Source organism: Schistocerca gregaria, chromosome 5 (assembly GCF_023897955.1).
Source record: "Schistocerca gregaria isolate iqSchGreg1 chromosome 5, iqSchGreg1.2, whole genome shotgun sequence".
NCBI classification, from domain to species: domain Eukaryota; kingdom Metazoa; phylum Arthropoda; class Insecta; order Orthoptera; family Acrididae; genus Schistocerca; species Schistocerca gregaria.
In genome coordinates this window covers 521,212,849-521,231,240 of record NC_064924.1, presented here as the reverse complement: position 1 = coordinate 521,231,240, position 18,392 = coordinate 521,212,849, and positions in this window count along the sequence as shown.

Below are 18,392 nucleotides of genomic sequence, written 5' to 3'. Positions count from 1 at the left end.
CAACTACAACAATTTACAACTATAATTCCGACTGTTCCTTGATCCAAGCACGTCCTGTAATTGCCAAGCACCCTTTGACATTGCAGCCCATCCCGCACTTTCCCGAGGCCTTCTAACCTAAAAAACCGCCTAGTCCACGCCACACAGCCTCCGCTACCCGTGTAGCCGCCAGCTGAGTGTAGTGAACTCCTGACCTAGGTAACAGGTTAGTGGAGCACGGGCACCACACACTAAAGGCAGCATTAATGTGCCACTCTGACTCTTGGTCAGAAGCACTTCTGTGGATACTGCTAGGTATTCGCATGGCATAGAAAGATGATTTAAAGGCCTCTCTGGTGGAGATCCTACATGATGAAACCCTGGTACTCCCAGCAGAATTTGTCAAGAACACTACTTCCCTTCATGAAGAGAGGCTACCATCTTTAGTCGAGCAAGTTCACTCTTATATCCTGCATAAGCGCATACCACAACTATGAGTACATACTCGCCCACCAGTTTTTTTATACAAGGAACCTGCAGACTGTGACTTTATTACGTTGTGAGATGACACCGTTCTTCTGGCTCTTACTCCACTCCATTCAGAACCTCACCGAGTTTTCGACCATACTGCAAATACTATGACCATCCTGCTAAATGGCATACCACAAATGCTCTCTCTACACCGAGTTAAACTGACATAGGTCCTCACTGAACATGTCTTCAACAATGGGGCCTCAGAGCTTTCTTTAACTGCCAACACAACAATTGAACCGATTTCCAGTGAGTGTTAAGTAGGCACTTCCCTCACACCGTCCTTTACATCTTGTGAAGCCAGTGTTAGTGATCGTGTCTCCACCAGTGACAGTGCTGTGTGTGACGAACTTTCCATACCCTTCTTCTCATCACCAACACCATGCTCAACTATGACCAGATTCACTGTCGATGTCTCAGCATTCCCAGTGGACTACATCTCAGTGCATCATCATAATGACTATTTGTTTTTTGTGCATCATCTCATGTATGTAAATCTAAGGATGTTAACCTCACACTCATCCAAGCTATTCACTCAAAGATTTTATCAACAGCTCCCTTCGAACTTTTATTGACAAGGATGGCATATTGTCAATTGTCAATTTATGTGACTGTCCACAGTCCCTCCTTTCCCCTCCTATTCAGATACCATTCTCCTGCACTGGTCATCCCCTACGCCAACTGACATGGATGAAAAATTATGTTGTTTATTTCACAATCCTCTACCCAATACAATTCCCTTCTCCTTTTGCTCCTACACCCTGCTCCACTCTCCTGGTGGAGGGGTGGGGGGACTCTGTGGTGGTTCAATACATCAGTCTGTATGATCTGTCTTTATGATGATCTTTGAACTCACTTGCTGTCTAGTTTTTTTTCTGTGTTGTTACATTTTGTGATCACGAAGTGATTAAAGTGTATCAATGCAATAAAGTGGTGTTAAATATTATTATTTCACCATAATTTCATTACTGGCCACAACCTGTACAGGAAGGAGATTGATATACACATTTTCAGAAATGTACCAGACATTATTGAGATGAGGTACAAGCTCCAGGAGATGGCTGTGCAGTGATCAAGCAAAGCAAAACTTAAACATCAAGAATCAGATTCTTGAAGATAGAGAAGGCAAGGCAGTAAACACTTATTATAAGTTACTGGATGTGGATACAGTATGTCTGAATGCATTCAGAGAGTGAGTGAGCCTTGTATTTGGCAGCAAATCTGATAGACTGGTCCCATCTGCTTTTCAGACAGTGTGGTGTAGCAAAATGTCTCATGGTTCTGAAACAGGGCATACAATTCAAGAAGATGAAAGCTATTATGGTTAAGCATTTAGTCAATTTCATCCTCTGCCATAAAAAAACTCAGCAATAGCGAGGTTCACAGGAATAATTCAGAATGTTCCAGCAGCAGTGTCACGTACATGTGATGGGATGCCTTCCCGTAAGCAGTTGAGGTGTGCACTTCTTATTCACCAAACCAGATGCCACCACCAAGCATGTAAAGCTGTACCCAATTAGAATGACATGGCCATAGTGTTGGTAAAATGCATAAGGCATCATGCCAAAGAGTTCGGCAATCCTAAGCATATTTTATTGGACAGTGGTTCACAGTTTACTTCCCAGGCTTCAATCTGTGGAATGAATCACTGTACATAGGATGAGTGTTTACCTTGCTGCTATAAATCCCATAAATAGCTATTTCAGGAAAGTTGGAAAGCTGGCCTAACTGCAGTGTTGGGAAAAGCACATCTAGTGGAAACTCTCAGGTGCCTGTCAGTGCATCACATCATACCAACCAGTGCACCTCACCTGTTTTACAATTGTCAACCAAGGACAACGAAGCTGATGTGCAACAACGGGAATTGTTTAGAAGGGGAGAACGAAGGTGAGCTGATCGAAAAGAAATATGGGTTACTATGAGAAACCAGGATGGTAATCTATCAGTCACACTAATGCAGATACTTCAGTTTCTTCAACCTGAATCAGGGTTAAACATCGCAAAGAAAAAAAAAATGAAAAGAATAGAGTAAAGGACAGGGAGCCTCTGGGTTGGTTAGTGACATGAAGAGCAACAAAGATGTGGTTAACATGAAATCATTTTGATATGAATCTCATCTTAGAGCATGTTTAATGTTTCAGATATGAAAGAAAATTGTTAGTGAGGAATTTGTAACAGAAAAGAAGAGAAAGGGTCAATATATATAACTTGTTTATCAGTACACAAAGTGTCATTCATGTTAGTCTTAAGACTGTAACTGCTCCTAAGGGCCTGAGAGATTTGGCACCCAGGAACAGGTGTTAACTCAATTGTAGTGATTAAGAATCTGACATAATTGAAATGGTAAGAGGATACAGCTTCTAGTAATGAACCTCAGAGCCTGAGCAAGAGTCTATGTGCAGCTGAATAGGCATTCACTGATTGTGTCTGCAAACCAAGTAACAGCACACAGAAAGAGTAAATAGGCTTTAAACTCTGGAAACAGTAAAAATAATCAAAGTATCAGCTGTGTTTTGTAATCAGACTCCTCTCAGGGCCTGGTAACTAACATGTAATATTCTGACAATATGAGGAATTGCTACAGCACTGCAGGAAGGGTAGAGATAGCTACCCCGACTGCCATTTGAGAGTGAACTGATTGTCCTTGATAAACAGTAGTGGCTCCTATTGTTACAGCTGTCTGCGCACAACACTGTGAAATCACCACCCACAGCTAAGACCCAAGGTTGTAATATATCTATTCAATACTTGATATTCAATAGCTTGTTTTTGCAACAGATGTTCACCATTATTCTGAATGGAGTTGCACTGAAGGATATATTCAGTCTGCAAAAATATGGTTTTCTTTTCTTTGCTGATTGTCTGGAAGTTGGCTTCATTGCCTTCTTAGAGAGGTATGATAATGCCACACGTGTGCCTTACAGAAAGAACAACCACTGAGGATAAGATTCTGAAAGTCGGGTGAACCACTATCTATGAAATAAAATATATCTTCATTTTGAATTTTTATATTTTAATCTTTAAACATTGAAACAAGAAAATATGACATTCATTTGCTTCCATGAACAGTCAGTCCAAACTACAATGTCTGCTTTATACAGCATCACAAACATGACATGTCTCCATAACTCTACAACTTCCAACCAAGTCCGGCAAAGAAGAAGAACAAAGATTACCTTTACAGTAAAGAGGTTTACATCATTGTCAAAGGCATTAATTGATAAATATTTTGCAAAACTTGGTATTGATGTGTCTTCACTCATGACGCATGCAATTTCAGAGATCATGGGTCCGTACAGTTCACAGGCCCGCTTATAGAGGCCACCTGGGTTGGCCCCCAGGTGTTCTCTTGTAAGCCACCAAAGAAATATTATTATTTAAGTAATTGATAATGAGCATTCAGCCTATTCTGTAACCTGTGTTACTGTTGTTCTGTGCTGTGTACAACCTGGACTTCATTGTATCTTCCGTGTTCCTCTATCAAGTTATATGCTTCAAAAATCGTGTTTCTTCTTGCTGTAGCAAGTACATCTAAATTTACATATTTTTATGTTAAATCTTCCAAACATATAAGACATAAATAGTTGTCACAAATAATGAATTTTGGGGTGGAAAGTTTCATATATATATATTTAGATTTGTCAGCACAGCAGCACTAGAGACAACACTGAGTAGAGTGTTCCCACAGCATGTGGAGTATCTGTGAGCAATGTGAGCAAAAGCATCACTAAAGGTGTATCGCACTGTATTGTGTTGGATACATTAATGGTATGTCTCCTTATAGTGGATAATGAAATCTACCCATGACTACTTCAACAGTCACTCTGACAGAACTTTTTGCTGTGTACCAAGTTGTTATGCACTAACAATGCAGCCATCTCACATTGCACTTTCTACAACAGCCACTTCATGTGACTGCATCTCATTGATTCTGTTGAGTGACGTGCATCTCCAGGGTTCCCAGAGCCTTAGCCAACACACAGTGCTGAAATCTGAAACATGTACTGTCACAAATACTTCCTTGCACAATGTCATGTTCCCAGGCATGCCACAACAATGGTTGCCCCCAACTGACCTCCTATTGGACTTGGTGGTGCAAGAGTCAGTCAGATCCATGTACTTGTGTTTCAAATTCCAGTGGTCAGCCCATGTTTATTACAACTGATTCCAAGACAACTGTAACACCTGCTCCAGCCACACTGCGATTGTCATTCAACAATATGACCACCATGCATGACATGAGGTCTCAGTCTCTGAATTGCCCAGATGCTATTCCAGGATCTACAAGTGTGCTTCAAATACTTCACAATACCTTCTCTGTTGTACCACTTTGCATGACTTCCATAGTACCACCAAATTCAGCTTGTACATTGCTTCCAGAGACCACTCCTCCATCCAAGCTACCATCGTTTCGACCAGAACAAACAGCCCTGTGGTTTGGGACAGTGGAATATGTATTTTCATCACTAGGAATTATGGACAGCAGTTCTAAGTTGGTGACATTGCCACCTGGCTGATCATGCTGACATCATCAGTGATGTCATATTCATGCCCTTCTTGCTCAACAAATATGCAAATGCGAACCCGCCTGTCGGCAATGCTTATATGGCACTTTGGAATGACTTCGACAAGCAATCTACGACAAAAAACTCACTGATAAGACACCATCTCAGCTGTGGCAACCACTATGGGTAGCACTGGACATGAATCTGATGCCAGACATGATATTATGGGTGCTTTGGATTGTCAGACTTCTGCCTCAGCTGCAGCTTGCTATGACTGCACTTGAAGCAGAACCACTCAAGAAGAAGCTCAACCTTGTCGCTAGAACTTTCACCATACTGAAACACAGGTGGTGCTTTAATTCCAAGGACACTGCCTCCCTGCAGAATGTTAGATCTCTGCTACCCACCCACCTCATATACTGAGCTGCCCTGACATGAGCTGACGGCAGCTGACAGTTAAGTCAGTGCTTCCAAAATCAATGCCAGCCTGAGAACTGTTTGTGACACCACTTCTTCAGGTGACAACACTGCAGCAGCTGCCACTATTGCCTCAAGTTCAGTGATGTGATAGTGTCTCCTTATACTGGACAGGGAAATCTTTCACCGATTTATAAAGTGAAATTACTCATATCCAATTGTATCAAAGGATTATGAATATGTCTCAGACTTTGTTACATCACAAGATCTGCTTTATCTGCTACTTGTCACCAACTGGTTAGGGATCCTGTGAGTAATGATTGGCCATCAAGCTGGTTTGTACCATACCTTTTCTCTAGGACTGCCATCTGTAGTCAAGGAAAGTATCAGGTTAGGAATAGGAAGTGTTGTGAGTATTACAGAGGGCCAAGCAGAGATACCTCTGCATGAAGTCAGGATAGTTGTTGGTAATCTGTGAAGAATCAATGACACCAGTGAAATATTGTCACCATGAAATGGTTCTCATGCTGGCTGAGGAATGTACTGGATCACACTCCAAATTCTACAATGACCCTTGATGATACATCTGCAATGCACCTGGTGTCAGGAGTCATCTGGTCAGTTGATCTCCTACCTACCCATGGTAGATTTCAGCCCAAAAAGATGCCTGAATGTTGAACAGGAATGTGGATCCCAAAAGGCCCTGTTGCTGGCTTCCACATTGAAATCCAGTATTGGTACCACTCTGCAATGTGGTATTGCCAGAAGACAGTCAGTTTCTCCAACAGTGGATGGTCAGCAGCAAGCAGCATGAATTCAAAAGGTGAAGGCCATCATTTTGAGTACATCTTTGGCTAGTTCACAGACTGACCTGGAGCATCTAGAACATAGATTACTTCAGTAGCGTAATCATAGAATTGTGTGCTATTACAGTGAAAGCCATTGATACCAATCATCAACTCGTAACAAGAGCTGGAATATTTAAAGGGAGCCAGTGTGAGGCTATGATGCAAAGCTCAATTTGTAATGACTGAATGTGTACACCTTATTCTGCCTCATTCACTTAACTGTCACAGACGTGTACATTGAATTCTTACAGTGAAGCTGTAGCTCTTATTAACATGGATACTGTTACAGCACAGAACAGTAAGTGGTAGAAATTAGAATTTTTTTTATTAATAGTCACATGCATTGCCTCACACAAATTCAAGTGCTCTTATGAAACAGATACAGTTTCTTTCAACATGTCTTGTGAGCTAATAAATACACTAGTCTTGCTTACATAGGTTTTTCCATACTCTTTTCTACTGAATGCTTATTATTTACTCAGCAGACAGTGTTGTCAACCTGATCCACTTGTGACATAATGGCTCACTTGCTGCTTCCACTACTGTCTCTGGAGTGACTTGAATCTGGGTGAGGCAATGCAAGTGAGTATTAATAATTTTTTTCTAATTTCTACCACTTACTGTTCTGTGCTGCAACAGTATCCATGTTAATATGAGCTACAGCTTCACTGTATGAATTCAATGTATACACCTCCCCTGTAATGACAGTAAACAATGAGAAAAGTCCCCGACAGACCTACTCATTAAGATTAAGATTGTGTCGTGTTCTTTCCTTTTTTGAAGGATTTCTTGTGGTAAGATCAAAACTAACCTTGTCAGCTCCAAAGAAAGCTGTTTCTGGTGTTGCTTCTCTATGATAATATGTGCATAATTATTCTATTCCTTGTATGTTTTCTCTGTTTGACTTGTTATCTGTGTGTCAGCACAAATGTTCCACCCACAAGAAGAGTGGCCTCCAATCTAAGTAATTAGATTAAGAGCTTTGATCAGCTTTACAAAAAAAAGGGCAATGAAATGTGTAAGTAATTTAAAATCAAGTACACATTTAGGCTGCAAGAGAGATGAAAAGTTAAATGCCTGTAATCATGGGTGGACTGCATGCATAATTAATGAGCTGATAAATATTGTAGGCAGTTTTCACTCTTATGAGAAAATTTCCCAGCAATTCTGAACCTACCAATGTATTCCCAAGATAAAGTGATGCATCCCGGTACAGGTAGTATCACCAACTTGGCCAAAATTGAGACCTGTGTAGCGCAATCAGGACATTGATGACAGAGATCAGGTATGCTCCAACGGACAGTTGAGGATGTAGGGTGCAAGTACTATCCTGAGATGAATAGTTTGATGCAAGTGAGGAATTTGTGGTGGGGTTCATCAAGCCAGTCAGAAGACTGATAACCCCAAAAATCTCCCTGGAGAGTGTAACTGAGTCTGCATTTACAATTCTGTGAAATTTGCCTTTTCATTTCTTAATTAAACGTGTTGATTGGGATGATTATTGCTGCCACTTGTCCATCACAGCCAGATAAACCATTCACTGTGGGGCTCATATCTACTTCATGAAAGACTGTTGAACATAGAAATAAATTATCAAATGCTATTGGGAATGTCATTGTCAGGATCCAACCAAAGCTGAATATCAGTTAACTCGAATGTCTCAATCAGAACCATCAGAGATGACATTAGTATTGAAAACTCCACATACAACCACTTCACGGTAATTTTTACTGTCTTATTAGTACCCCTCTAACTGCTTAATAAACTTGGAAACGTTTCGTGTTGGGGGCCAAAGACTATGAGAACTGCTATCTTCAGTGTTGCCAAGTCTGTTGCTAAAGTGCAGTAGTACTCAAAACACAGGTCAAGGAAACCGACTGCTCAGCAAAGAAGAAGCCTCATTTTATTCTAGTGACAGAAGCAGATAAGGACTCTGATGATTATTCAGCTTGGACAAAATGTAAGCAGCAGCTCAAATTCTGAATTTCACTCAAGGGATCTTTGTATTTCCACTGCTGAACCATGAACACCTTTGGTACACACACAGTGCAATTTACTGGGACTCTCAGTTCCATACACTGAATCATATGATGTAGTCAGCTAGGTAGGTCACTGAAAAAGGCATTATGTCATTCAGTGCAGAAAATGTGCCTGGTTCAGGTGTGGGAAACCAGGAATAGGCCAGAATAGCCATAAGGTTTTTCTTGTAAACAGGAATTTTGCAAAGTAAACAAAGGAAAATCCAAGGTGAAACAATGACAGTATTATGAAAAAGATAGATTGCTACTCACCACTTAGAGTAGATGTTGAGTCACAAACAAGCACAACAAAAAGGTATTTTCAGCAGTCTTTTCATTGTGTCTGTCTGCTCTATATGGGGAGTATGGGGAGTAACACTCTATACTTTTCATCATATTGTCAGTTTTGCAAGGTAGGGTGATTACTAGGAATAGTTATAGTAGATGTTTAGGTAGTAGATTAAAGGTAATTTTAGGTGAGGCTTCTATTACATGGAGTGCATCTGTGGCAGTTTAAATAGTAGAAGCTTTGCATGTTTGATTTAGTAGGAAACAGTGGTGTCTTGCAGTGTGATAATTTGAATATTTAGTACAGTGCATACTTGGAGACTGGGTAGCCTGATGGTATGACAACCACAAAGACTGTAGTTAGGGGATACTAGACACATGAAAAAAAGTTTTGCGTCACCCCGATCCTCAAAACTCCTGAAGACAGATGTTGACTGTGTACACTGTATCACAAAGACAGTCCCTTTGACTGTTCAGAGATGTCACTATACCCGCCCAAAGATGTTATTGATTGGCAACTCCATTGAGTGCTGTGTGCACAACGACCATACGATAAATAAAATTAGAAGGAAGGTCAGCATTGGCCGTAATTTTTATGATTTATTAACAGCAAAATCAATTTTTGATCACATAATGATCAACTTCAATGCTGGAAGTTAAACATTTCACATATCAATAAGTGAATAAAAAACATAAGACCACAAATACATCTGAGTATAAACCAACTATTGGTAAGAATATACCTTTAGTGTACGAATTAAAGCTCATAGGCACTGGTGTCTGGTTATTAACAGTAACAGAAACTATGAAATGATCACAATAACTGAAGCCACCTAAACAGCAGACCTCGGTGTGACAGGCTTGGAACGCCCTCTATGTGACACATGTCATGTGAAGACTTAACATTACTTTATTTGGCAAGAGATTACCACAAAATACCAAATGTTCACTTGCAAACCATTAATTGAATATTTAAAATTGAAAATTGTACACTAAAAACTCATAACAAAAAGGAAGGGGGAAATGCATGTCTTGCCAACATACACTGATGTGATTCTTGAGTTTCTTGAGTTTTGATAATCAAAATATCCACAGGTGTACTGCCGGTCTATAGTGTCCAACGGGCACAATATTTCGGTGATCAAACATGTCACCATCATCAGATGATGGCGACATGTTTGATCGCCGAAATATTGTGCCCGTTGGACACTATAGACCAGCAGTACACCTGTGGATATTTTGAATACACTGATGTGTTATTTTCAAAACAACTTAAAACATGCAAGAATAAAAATCAACAGGTAAATTATAAGTAGTCAGATTACAGGAATAGTTAAAAAGAAAAATATACAAATAACATGACATCAAATTTAACAGAATTTGTTATAGCACAGTAACTGCTATCTGGTGCAGGAAGTCAGAGGTGCAAAGCTCTTAATTTACGTAAAATATTACATTGAACCAAGAAGTCAAATACATAAATAATGGTGATTGTACAATATGCCACGATTTAACAGGTCAAAATGTCATGAAACACAATATTCTTTATAAAAAAAAATTTAGGGTGCAGACTAACAATTTTTTATTGTATTTAACATAATGATGATACACACATCTCATTTGTCCTGTTTAGACATGTTAACACATTACAACTGTTTCTGAGACTTAATTACAAAAAAAATCATTGTAATTATGAAAAACAGAAAGATATAAAAGCGCATTGTGGATGCAGAGATCATTTAGCGCACTCATCAGTAAGAACTACTGTTACAAATTGCAAAGAATTAGTGATATGTTGGCTAGAGACACAAGTGTACAAAATATGCTAGCCTAGTAGAAACCTCCACTACCATGCCTATTAGAAAAAATTCCTCATACAAACAGAACTTGGGTATAAGGAAACAGTGTACTCTTTAAAGTATGAAAGCTTTGTCCCAAAAAATACATCGCTCTGTGTTTGCACACTTTTGCACAAGCACTGGGTCAGAACCCATCATATATACATGTTCAGTTGATACAACAGAAATGGAAAATGTCAATCAAATGGTTTTGAATACTCATATGAAGGAGATAATTTTATTACATGTCTTATAGCAACAGTGGGACACCTTATAACATAAAAGATGATTATGAAAATACCCACATATCCAAAGTTGGACATTAAAATTAATCTAAAATGCAAGGTGTGGATAAGTAGTAATATTCATCATACATCCCAAAGATGTAAACAACCATGCATGAGCAGCACCTATTTGACGGAGGGGGTCCAACAGCCAATCAGTTCCAGTCATTCCACCAGGAAGGAGGGACACGGCTTGAGTTGTCTGTAGCTCTGCCATGCCTAGACGGTCAATACTGCAGTTTGATCGCATCCACATTGTTATTTTGTGCCAGGAAGCGCTCTCAACAAGGGAAGTGTCCAAGCATCTCAGAGTGAACCAAAGCATTTGTTTGAACATGGAGGAGATACAAAGAGACAGGAACTATTGATGAATTGCCTCACTTAGGCCACCCAAGGGCTACTACTACAGTGGATGACTGCTACCTATGGATTATGGCTCAGAGGAACCCTGACAGTAACACCACCATGTTGAATAATGTTTTTCGTGCAGCCACAGGATGTCGTGTTACGACTCAAACTGTACACAATAGTCTGCATCACGTGTCGCAACTTCACTCCTGACATCCATGGTGAGGTCCATCTTTGCAAACACGACACCATGCAGTGCAGTACAGATGGGTCCAACAGCATGCCAAATAGACTGCTCAGGATTGGCATCACATTCTCTTCACCGAAGAGTGTTACCTGTGCCTTCAACCAGACAATCATTGGAGACACGTTTGGAAGCAACCCAGTCAGGCTGAACGCCGTAGACACACTGTCCAGTGAGTCAGCAAGGTGGAGGCTCCCTGCTGTTTTGGGGTGACATTATGTGGGACCAACGTGTGTTGCTGGTAGTCATGGAAGGTATTGTAATGACTGTACGATTCGTGAATCCCATCCTCCGACCGATTATGCAACCATATCGGTAGCGTATTGGTGAGGCACTCGTCTTCATGGACGACAATTTACGCCCCCTCTATTCCAGTTTCCTGTACAGGTTCTGGAACTCTCAGAACCGAGGTGATGCAAAACTTTTTTTGATGTGTGTATTTAGCTTCCAGATTGATGGTAGGTGTAAGATAAGGTAGACGTTAACAACTTGATACAGCACTGACAAAGCACAATGTGTCAAAGTGTTGCAACATTATCATATAGTTGGGATTCTTGTCTTTGCATCACCCAACGTTGACTCAAAGCAGTAAGTCACTGAGGCACCACATAGATGCAAGACAATTGTCAAATGTGACATCATCAGTTAAAGTGCTTCAAGTCCCTCGATATACAAAGAGCATGATAGCAGGAAATTCGTCTCTGATATCTGTCCGAGTCAGAGATTTGACATAATGAGAAAATAGTCAGGTATTAGGAAAGATTATGAAGTATCAAAAATGTACTAAGGCACAGCGAGGAGAGGGGGGTTAGCTAAAAAGGGACTGTGACCCAAGAAATAAATCTATGGTATTGGAAAGCTGATGAAGTGGGGCCACTCTCGGAGTGAGAAGTAACTGTGAGATGAGGTATTCAGGTATTTTTATGATGAACAGAGGATTTCTTTGATTATATTGTATTATGGAAGATGATGAGGTGTTATGTGCATTAGTGAAGTACTGTGAGGATGAAGTCTGTGTTGTTGTTGTTGTTGTTCTTGTGGTCTTCAGTCCTGAGACTGGTTTGATGCAGCTCTCCGTGCTACCCTATCCTGTGCAAGCTCCTTCATCTCCCAGTGCCTACTGCAATCTACATCCTTCTGAATCTGCTTAGTGTATTCATCTCTTGGCCTCCCTCTATGATTTTTACCCTCCACGCTGCCCTCAAATACTAAATTGGTGATCCCTTGATGCCTCAGAACATGTCCTACCAACCGATCCCTTTGTCTAGTCAAGTTGTGCCACAAACTTCTCCTCTCTCCAATCCTATTCAATACCTCCTCATTAGTTATATGATCTACCCATCTAATCTTCATCATTCTTCTGTAGCACCACATTTCAAAAGCTTCTATTCTCTTCTTGTCCAAATTGTTATCATCCATGTTTCACTTCCATACATGGCTACACTCCATACAAATACTTTCAGAAACAACTTCCTGACACTTAAATCTATACTCAATGTTAACAAATTTCTCTTCTTCAGAAACGCTTTCCTTGCCACTGCCAATCTACATTTCATATCCTCTCTACTTCGACCATCATCAGCTATTTTGCTCCCCAAATAGCAAAACTCCTTAACTACTTTAAGTGTCTCATTTCCTAATCTAATTCCCTCAGTATCACCCAACTTATTTTGACTACATTCCATTATTCTCGTTTTGCTTTTGTTGATGTTAACCTTATATTCTCCTTTCAAGACACTATCCATTCCGATCTACTGCTCTTCTAAGTCCATTGCTGTCCCTGACAGACCTTTTTCTTTTGTTTTGTTTACTGCTTGCTCAATATACAGATTGAATAGCATCGAGGAGAGGCTACAACCCTGTCTTACTCCCTTCCCAACCACTGCTTCCCTTTCATGTCCCTTGACTCTCATAATTGCCATCTGGTTTCGGTACAAATTGTAAATAGCCTTTTGCTCCCTGTATTTTACCCCTGCCACCTTCAGAATTTGAAAGAGAGTATTCCAATCAACATTGTCAAAAGCTTTCTCTAAGTCTACAAATGCTAGAAATGTAGGTTTGCCTTTCCTTAAACTAGCTTCTAAGATGAGTCACAGGGTCAGTATTGCCTCATATGTTCGAATATTTCTATGGAATCCAAACTGATGTTCCCCGAGGTCAGCTTCTACCAGTTTTTCCATTCATCTGTAGAGAATTCACGTTAGTATTTTGCATCCGTGACTTATTCAACTCATTGTTCAGTAATTTTCACATCTGTCAACACCTGTTTTCTTTGGGATTGGAATTATTATATTCTTCTTAAAGTCTGAGGGTATTTTGCCTGTCTCATGTATCTTCCTCACCAGACGGTACAGTTTTGTCAGGACTGGCTCTCCCAAGGCTGTCAGTAGTTCTAATGGAATGTTGTCTACTCCCGGGGCCTTGTTTCGACTCAGGTCTTTCAGTGCTCTGTCAGACTCTTCACGCAGTATTGTCTCTCCCATTTCATATTCATCTACATCCTCTTCCATTTCCATAATATTGTCCTCAAGTACATCGCCCTTGTATAGACCCTCTATATACTCCTTCCTCCTTTCTGCTTTCCCTTCTTTGCCTAGAACTGGGTTTCCATCTGAGCTCTTGATATTCATACAAGTGGTTCTCTTTTCTCCAAAGATCTCTCTAATTTTCCTGTAGGCAGTATCTATCTTACCCCTAGTGAGATAAGCCCCTACATCCTTACATTTGTCCTCTAGCCATCCCTGTTTAGCCATTTTGCACTTCCTGTTGATCTCATTTTTGAGACATTTATATTCCTTTTTGCCTGCTTCGTTTACTGCATTTTTATATTTTCTCCTTTCATCAATTAAATTCAATATTTCTTCTGTTATTCAAGGATTTCTACTAGCCCTCGCCTTTTTTCCTACTTGATCCTCTGCTGCCTTCACTATTTCATCTCTAAAAGCTACCCATTCTTCTTCTATTGTATTTCTTTCCCCCATTCCTATCAATTGGTCCCTTATGCTCTGCCTGAAACTCTGTACAACCTCTGGTGCTTTCAGTTTATCCAGGTCCCATCTCCTTAAATTCCCACATTTTTGCGGTTTCTTCAGTTTTAATTAGTTTCTTTCAGTTCATAACCAATAGATTGTGGTCAGAGTCCACATCTGCCCCTGGAAATGTCTTACGATTTAAAACTTGGTTCCTAAATCTCTGTCTTACCATTCTATAATCTATCTGAAACCTGTCAGTATCTCCAGAGTTCTTCCATGTATACAACCTTTTTTTTTATGATTCTTGAACCAAGAGTTAGCTATGATTAAGTTGTGCTCTGTGCAAAATTCTACCAGACTACTTCCTCTTTCATTTCTTAGCCCCAATCCATATTCACCTACTACGTTTCCTTCTCTCCCTTTTCCTATTACCGAATTCCAGTCACCCATGACTATTAGATTTTAGTCTCTCTTCACTATCTGAATAATTTCTTTTATTTCATCATACATTTCTTCAATTTCTTCATCATCTGCAGAGCTAGTTGGCATATAAACTTGTACTACTGTAGTAGACGTGGGCTTCGTATCTATCTTGGCCACAATAATGCGTTCACTATGCTGTTTGTAGTAGCTTACTCACACTCCTATTTTTTTAATCATTGTTCAAATCGACTCCTGCATTACCCCTATTTGATTTTGTATTTATAACCCTTTATTTGCCTGAGCAAAAGTCTTGTTCCTCCTGCTACTGAACTTCACCAATTCCCACTATATCTAAATTTAACCTGTCCATTTCCCTTTTTAAATTTTCTAACCTACCTCCTTGATTAAGGAATATGACATTCCACATTCCAATCTATAGAACACCGTTTTCTTTCTCCTGATTACGACGTCCTCCTGAGTAGTCCCCGCCAGGAGATCTGAATGGGGGACTATTTTACCTCTGGAATATTTTACCCAAGAGGGCGCCATCATCATTTAACCATACAGTAAACCTGCATGCCCTAGGGAAAAATTACAGCTGTAGTTTCCCCTTGCTTTCAGCCGTTAGCAGTACCAGCACAGCAAGGCCGTTTTGGTTAGTGTTACAAGGCCAGATCAGTCAATCATCAGGACTGTTGCCCTTGCAACTACTCAAAAGGCTGCTGCCCCTCTCCATGTTAAGGATTCTCTTATTTATTTTTTTTTTTACATGTAATGGATTCAATGAATTATAGAACAATGGTGTTTTTGCTAATCGTTGTGTCCGACAGAGCTACCATACTAAAACTACCACTGATCCTTTTCTTTTATAAATAGTTTTCCTTATTTACTATGTCTTAATGATAAGGCAACAGAGTAGATTAACATAAATAATTTTGCACAGTTCAAGAAGTGTTTGGTTTTTGGTTCTGAGTGCCACAAAGTGCTTGATATTCTTTGTGCAGGTTAACAGAGGGCACTACTGAATGGGAGTGTTTTCCTAGTGATTAGAGGTATGATCTGTGTATATTATAATAGGGATGGGCAGTTATTTTGACTTTGAGGTCCACTTTGTGGAACCAGAAGTTAGCGAACTGCCCCACCTTTTAAAAAGATTGAGTTCATTAGTTAACTTTGTGTTTTGGAAAAGGTGTAAAGGTTACCATAAAAGACAACAAATATAAATAAAATGGAAATAATTATACTCAGTTTATTTAATGTACTGATTTCATATTATCTATAGCTGCAAGCAAAATTAATTTTAGAATTAGTTTAATGAGACAAATGCAACCTGTTGTCCTTTTGTACACCTTTTTTTTTTTTTTTCTCATCAGAGCCTGCTAGTTAATGTGTGTCAAGAAGCCTTTATATTTACTCATGTTCATCTCAAAACAAGAAAAACTTTGCTCACAAATATTTGCAGAGGCAAATATAGAGAACATATTCTCAAAAAACTACTTCATGCATGGAAATTTTCAACAAACGAATATTTGTAAAAGTCAAGAAATATCACAGCATTAAACTCTACTTTGCGGGTGCTCCAATACTACACCTTAGTTGTAAGTACTAAAGACACACCACTGAATGATAAACACTTTATTAACACCATCTTCACACAAAGATCACAGCAGATTACAACACAAAACATGACTGGCTAGAAGAGACACTGGAAAACAAACAAGTTAGCCCTCACAGAGGGGACGATTGACTTGTTCTGACTGATTGGTTGATTGATGGTTTTATTAGTCCATTTCATCTTTTTCGTAGATAGTTACAAATTGATAATGGACAACTCAATTTTTGTGAGATTATGAGATGAGGAAACATGAGTTTATGTGATGATTATGAATTGTGCATCTACTACCACATGAATAAGTTTACATACATATATAACCGTAATCAAATGTATATATACAGGTTAACGTCTTGATGCTCTTTTCAAGAACATATATCAGTTTTCTACTTAAAAAGCAAGAGGATTCGTGAATAATTGTGTTGATCATAGTTTAAAATTATTATTTTTTTTTCTTTTTGTGAAAGGAAACATTAAATCATGACATTTAACAATAATTACTCTTAATAATTAAAAAAGTGCAGTAATATTTACAGTTTTTGTGGCATCTTCATGACTATAATTTACAGCTTTTGCATTTGTACAAATGGTACAAATTTGTAGATTAGAAAATATTTACTCTTTATATGACATATGCTGACACTGAATATGTTTCTGAAGTATTCTACAGGAACTCATGCAGATTTTAGAAAGCAGCTAGCTTCACCAGCTTGTATACAGTTTAAGATTGTGTATATTCATCAACACTGTAATACAGTTTATTTAAAAGATACATTTTTAGAATCATTTTAAAATTCCTTAAATTTTTTTGTGTCTGTATATGGTGTGGTAACTTAGTGTAAAGTTTTTTCCCTGCTAGTAGGGGCCCATCTTGTCTTAAGTTTTGTTTTTGCATATTCACTATGCAGTTCCATTTCCTGTCATGTATTGCATTTATGGTACTCATTTTTTTTCACTATTCAGTGTCTTTTACTTTCTTAATGAAACATGTAACTTCCAAAATGCGTAAGCAAGGTAATGGAAGAATTTGTAGGTTCTCAAATAGTGGCCGACATGAGCCTCTAGTAGTTGCTTTTCCTATGCTCCTTATAATTCTTTTTGGACAATGAAGCAAATTCTGCTTGCAGGTGAGTTGCCCCAAAAAATTATGCTGCATCTGAACAGTGATTCCACCTGTACGTAATATATATTTATCATTTTTTGTGTCATGAAGCCAGTAAGAATTTCATGCAATAACAGGTGGTGCTTAATTTCTTACTGATAAAGTTACATGGTTGTCCCACTTTATGTTTTCTTGGATCCATAACAGTCTAAGAAATTTAGTGCTGTTTACAGTTTCTAATTGTTTGCCAGATAAAATTATGACAGGTCTCTGAGGGGTATATCCTTTGTATTGTATGTAATTGCAAAGTCACTGTCTTTTCTGCATTAATGATAAAAATGTTTCTGGAGAACCCATCAGTTATGTCTAATGTGCATACTTTGATATCATTCTTCAGTTCATCTACAGTCTTCCTTTTTATCACCTGTAAATTTTATACATGTCTGGGAAGGGTTGCTGACTCCAAGTCATTTATAAGTAGCAGGAACTAGACTGGACCTAAAAATAGAACCTCAGGGCACAACCATAATTAAAATTTTGTTTCCCTGACTGATACATACATATGTTGTACCCATCTTGATATTTAGGTTCCACATTTATAAACAGCAGGAACAAGACTGGACCCTTCATGTCCTACACAAATATAAAAAACTCTTCCATTTCGATCTGAAAAAGAAATTAGTACAAACGCTTATACTCCCAATCATTGACTACAACGATATTATCCTACAAGGCCTCTCTCAGGAAAACTCGCGACATTTGGAACTGGTCATGAATGCCTGCATCTGATATATCTGTGAGGTTCGACTTTTTGATCGCATTTCACCAGCATATGCAGAATTGTCCTGGCTGTGTGCAGACAAATGCAGAGATTTCCATACACTCTGTCTCATTTACTGCCCTCATATCTCACCTCGTCCTTAAGGCTTATGGCAAAACAACATGACAGAAACACACATTCCCATCATAATAAAATCCTTTCT